Source organism: Lagopus leucura, unplaced genomic scaffold (assembly GCF_019238085.1).
Source record: "Lagopus leucura isolate 7727_CA_CO unplaced genomic scaffold, USGS_WTPT01 Super-Scaffold_100002, whole genome shotgun sequence".
In the NCBI taxonomy this organism is placed as follows: domain Eukaryota; kingdom Metazoa; phylum Chordata; class Aves; order Galliformes; family Phasianidae; genus Lagopus; species Lagopus leucura.
In genome coordinates this window covers 66,659,044-66,664,786 of record NW_024962263.1, presented here as the reverse complement: position 1 = coordinate 66,664,786, position 5,743 = coordinate 66,659,044, and positions in this window count along the sequence as shown.

Sequence of the window (5,743 nt, the reverse complement as noted above, 5' to 3'; positions counted from 1 at the left end):
AATATAAATATAAATATAAATATAAATATAAATATAAATATAAATATCCCCAACCTTCCTTAACTATTTCAGCTTCTGGGCTTTGTCCTACCTTGGGCCATTAGAAATAAGCAAAAAGAGAAAGCTTCATGTTTTTGTGATGTGTTGTACTAATTGGATATAATGCTATAAGCATAATAGGACTTTAGGACAGACAAGAGGGAGAAATGCAGCCCTGCACTTGTATTCTGGGCAGCCCCATAGGCTCATGCTGCTCACGGGGCAGGCACAGACCAGGTGAGCAAAGGCCTCCTGCCTCCTGCAGTCAATTTTGGTAAAGAATTGGTGCTAAACCAAAAGTGCCTCAGTGGGCTGTTACACAACCAGCCAATACGGTAACACAAACATAAGCTGAATCTATAAATCTGAGCAATGACTCTATTATAGTGCCAATAACGGGGTGGGTGGTAAAGGGAGAACTTTGTTACCTTTGAAAAATAGTGCTGGTAGAGATCTCAAGAGGTCATTTGGGCTACGAAATGGCCAAAGCTGCCTGGATACAGGCTTTAGATGACAGTCACATCATCAGTTGTTTGTCAAGCTTATCCTAAACAGAGTTTACTAGCCACGGGGACTATGCATCATCCCTTAAAATCTATTCAGCACCTCACTGTTCTTACTTTATTATTTACAAGAACTATTTTATATAGTCTAAAAAGTTTGTAAGTTAGTGGGTTGTTTATTCTTTCACTGTGTTCTGCTTTGGTGTATCACCATTTAATTCTTAAAATGTGAATTGTTTCTCCTTATTTGAAGGCATTTTAACAGCCTATTTCTATTCTTACCAATTTCAAACCAAATTCACTGAATTTAGCAGAACGATTGAGAGTGGAGACCCTTATATTGTGCAGTGCCTTTGCTGGAGCAATCATTACGTGTCTTTTCCTTCTTTGAACTGTAGAAATCCCCTAAACATCTCCTAAGCATTCTCCCAGCCCACAGACAACTACTCCAACCTCAAATGTTCAAGCTCTACCAGATTGCTCAGCAGCATCATGAGCAACTTTTGTTCTATCTTTACCAACGTATCTTTAATGTGGGAACTCTGAAATACTGCTAAACTTCAGCTGGATGAAAAACATCCAGGTATTTGGATTTTCTCATGGATATTAACACAGAGAAAAAGTCACCTGAAAATTCAGAATTTGAGTCGAAATGTTAAATTACTGTTTTATATGCAATCAGTTGCATCTCTGGAATACACATTTACATTGCTTGGTTCTGGAAGATCCAGAGAGCCCACAGCTCCCTCCTTACAGATGTGGAACTCGGTTTCCTGGGAAGAAGCAAAAGTCCTCTGCGATATAATAAGACAATGCTCTCTAAAGGGAAGGACCTGAAACAAACGAAAGAAAGGAAGAGAGAGGGAGAAATGAAGGAAGGGAGGAAAGAAAAGAGGGAGGGAGGGCAGGGAGGGAGGGAGGAAAAAAAAGGGAAGAAAAACCCCCCAAATAAGCATATGAAAACCCACCACTGCCCAAACAAACATTCAGTTATTTGCAGTGAGTTTTTCTTAAAGGAACTCCAGGTACTGAATTAATTTTTTGTTCCAATAAAACTTTAGAAAGTTTGCCGTGATGATGTAAATGCTAACGAAATACCAATTGCACGTCTAAATGGAAAGTGAAATAAATAAATTTCCTCTGCAAAACGTACTTTAAGGACTACATTTCAAACTGTTGCTGTGGTTACCACAATGCTGACATAGAGATTTTGGAAAGGGTCCAGAGGAGGGCGACTAAGATGATCAGGGGGCTGGAGCACCTCCCCTATGAGGACAGGCTGAGGGAGTTGGGCTTGTTCAGCCTGGAGAAGAGAAGGCTGCGGGGTGACCTCATTGCAGCCTATCAATACCTGAAGGGAACCTACACCCAGGAGGGGAGTAAACTCTTCAAAAGGGCTGATAACAGCAGGACTAGGGGAAATGGTTTTAAGTTGAAGGAGGGAAGATTTAGGTTGGATGTTAGGGGGAAGTTCTTTACTAGGAGAGTGGTTAGGCCCTGGAACGGGCTGCCCAGGGAGGTTGTGGATGCCCCGTCCTTGGACGTGTTTAAGGCCAGGTTGGACGGGGTCCTGGGCAACCTGATCTGAATGTGTATGTTTGGTGGCCCTGCTAGTCAGGGGGGTTGGAACTACATGATCCTTGAGGTCCCTTCCAACCCGGGTGATTCTGTGATTCTGTGATTCTGTGAACGCTCTCCTGGAAATCTGCTTAAAGATGTCATCCTCCTGCCATCGTGTGTCAGTTTGAGGTACTGCTCCAAAGAGCTGTCCTTACTATTGAAATGTTGGTCCAGTTTTAAAACTCTGCCATTTCTATCTATCATTAAGAAATAGATGTTGCAATATAAAAATCATTTTCTAAGCAAGTGCAGTTATTAATACAATCTCATGCTGAATGAGAATAATTAATGAATGTATACAGAAATGTGATGCACTGACTGTTTTTGTTTGTTACTTTTGCGACAGTGCTCTATAACACCAAATAGTTTGGGATACCATCAGATAAAATGATGATGCTTGGTGCATTACCGTTTTACTTGAAGATAAATGAGTAATTACTGTCTTCCTGTGCATTCTTCCCCTGTCTCTGTCTCATTCAATTCCACTCTCTGTAGAAAATCACTTCTCCCTATTCCTACACTAAACCAGCTATAACAGTTAGTTATGCCATGTAAAATTACCCAGCCTCAGCAAGCTGAGGGCACAAGGTGGGAAAAGGAGAGAAAGCTGCTTTTGGACCACGTAGGCTACAGAAACCAAAATCTCCTTCAATGCTGGAGTGCATAAACCAGCCAACTGCCAGCTCTCATCGGAGCACTGTGCAGCCACCAGCAGCCCTCACTGCCCTTTCTTTGAATCCCCATAAACCAGCACATCTTTTTCCCCCTTTGTTCTTCTGAGCAGCCATGGGACCAATCTGTCCACAGCAACCACTGCTCAGCTTGTATTCCAGCCACTATGTTGGAACACAGAGCAACCAACAAATCATTCAGAAACATCCCTGTTCCAGGTGAGATGGGCTATCACTGGGAGCTGTTATCCAGTGAGATAACTCACAAAAGGGAATCTGCCTCCAGAACAGAGTGGTTTACCATTGGGCCAACAGAGTGTTTCAATCTGCTGCCATCTCCTCACTGCAGTGCTCGTGCCCTCCTGGTGGCACCCAGCCCCTTAGTGACCTCTCCCAACAAAGTTTTCTCACAGAACTGCTTGGGACTCCATTTATAACAGATGATATCACAGCTTCCAAAGCTGTTCCCTTTCCTCATTTAATCTTCTACTCTATTTCCTGTTGTGATCAGAAATGAGATTAAAGGCTGTCACAAATGATGGAGCTGTCAGAGGCAATCAGCACACCCGGCCCTCTCCCTCTCTGTGACAAAGTGATGGGTTTTGGTGTCTCTGCTCTGACACTAAAGATACAATTTCTGCAAACCACTGTTCACATACATGCTCCTATTGATTGCATAGGAAGTGAATTCCACAGGTTTGCAAGGTGCCCTCCTTTGGCTGTGCGTGTGCTGTTGCTGTTGCTCAGCTGTTCAAGCAGCTGATGAGGAATGAAAGCAAGTCAATTTACAGGGCAAACATCAGGGCACTGCTGCACGACCTGCATAACCCTGGAACTGTATTAAACATACGTAATTAACCTGGCAGTGCTTCTTGTTACAGGTTATTACATTTGCAAGGCGCTTCTATCTCCCCCTGCCCCACTGCCATCCTCCAGCAGGGGCCTCCCTCTGTGATGAACATTTCTGCTGCCTTCCAGCACAGAAGGGCTTTCTCCTGCCTCTGGCCATTAGAAATAAGCAAAAAGAGAAAGTTTCATGTTTTTGTGATGTGTTGGCAAAATACTTTTATTGTGATTAATCCTTTACTCCAGAGATACGCCATTCTGTGAGATAATGTACATAAACTTCACTTAAATTAACTTCACAGTTTCTCCCCGCAGCTAAAATTCAACTGAAGAAAACCAAACAGCCTTAGTTCTGTGGCAAAAAAGTGACATTTTCCAATACACTGACCAAGGAAAACAAAACACTTTGATTTTTTTTTTTAATATATATTTTTTTAAATATTGCTTAATTCACTATTTCTCTGCAGTTGACTGAGCAATAGTACCCTCACCTTTTGACCTACTCTATACCTGCTATTTGAATTTCTGCTGATTCTCTGCTATTTTCTTCTCTGCCATACTAGGAAGCTTGAGGTCCTTTGTTGCTGGTATCAAATTAGAATATCCTCAACTTCCTTGTCCTGCTGTTATCTACCCCTTCAAAGAGTTGATTCCCCTCCTGTTTGTAGGCTCCCTTTAGGTATTGAAATGCTGCAGTGAGGTCACTCCTCAGCCTTCTTTTCTCCAGGCTGAACAAGCCCAGCTCCCTCAGCCTGTCTTCATAGGGGAGGTGCTCCAGTTCCCTGATCATCTTCATGGCCCTCCTCTGGACCCTCTCCAACAGCTCTGTCTTTCTTGTACTGGGGGCTCCAGACCTGGACACAGTAATCCAGATGGGACCTCACAAGCAATGAAAGTGAAAAGATGAAGAGCTGGACAAAGATTCTTAAAGTTTGCAATGATATATGGGCACAGATTCCAGGTTTCTCTCATCATGAAGAGGCCCCCGTGTTTTAGAGGATGGGCAACTCTGTGTTTTGCTAGAGGCACTGCTCTCTCCCAGTCAAAGCCTTAAACAGACTACATGGAACCACCAGCCCCTGCACAAAGCTGACTTCTGATACAGGCAGTTCATATTTCAATATCATTAAGCATCTTAATTTTCCACACAAAGAAGTTTTGGAGATTGTTCAAAACAATCTATCTATAGATACTATAAATATATATAAATATATTTAAATACAAATATAAAGATCTCCAACCTCCCTTAATTATTTCAGCTTCTGCAGGTGTAAACTGTAGTCCTCCAGTATTATCTATGTTAATAAGTGCACTCATTTACCCACAGCAATATCTAGGTTTCACTGAAAATCCTATCCTATCCCCTTTTGTTGTCCCGAAGAAAGATGTAGAGTTGCTCTTGGCTTTGTGCTGTGACAGAAGGACACTCCATATCATTTTATTCTGTCAAATAGAGGAAAACATTAAAACATAATACAAAGGTTTGTTCCAGCTTCTTGTATTGCTTTAAGCACTGATTTCTGGAAGTAACTGTTCATTATCTGAATGCTAACAAACAGCACAAGCTTCACATATTAAATTCAGCATTTTGAAATTCCCAAATCCATTTCAGGTTGTTGTTTGTTTGTTTGTTTATTTTCCCACTGCAAGAAATATACATTTCTTTCAGAAAGCATGTAAGTGGTATAGAGCTGCTGCCTTTTGATTGACATCTAGTTCAAAACTTTTGGGATTTGTAGGAGAGTTTCAGTAGGAGCAAATGAATACTATTCCCTTTCTGCTGCCCACAGCTCCCTTCTTACAGATGTGGAACTCAGTTTCCTGGGAAGAAGCAAAAGTCCTCTGCGATGTAATAAGACAATGCTCTCTAAAGGGAAGGACCTGAAACAAATGAAAGACAGGGAGAGAGAGGGAGAAGTGAAGGAAGGGAGGAAAGAAAAGAGGGAGGGAGGGCAGGGAGGGAGGAAGGAAGGGAAGAAAGAAAAGGAAGGGAGGGAGGAAGGAAGGGAAGAAAGAAAAGGAAGGAAGGAAGGAAGGAAGGAAGGAAGGAAGGAAGGAAGGAAG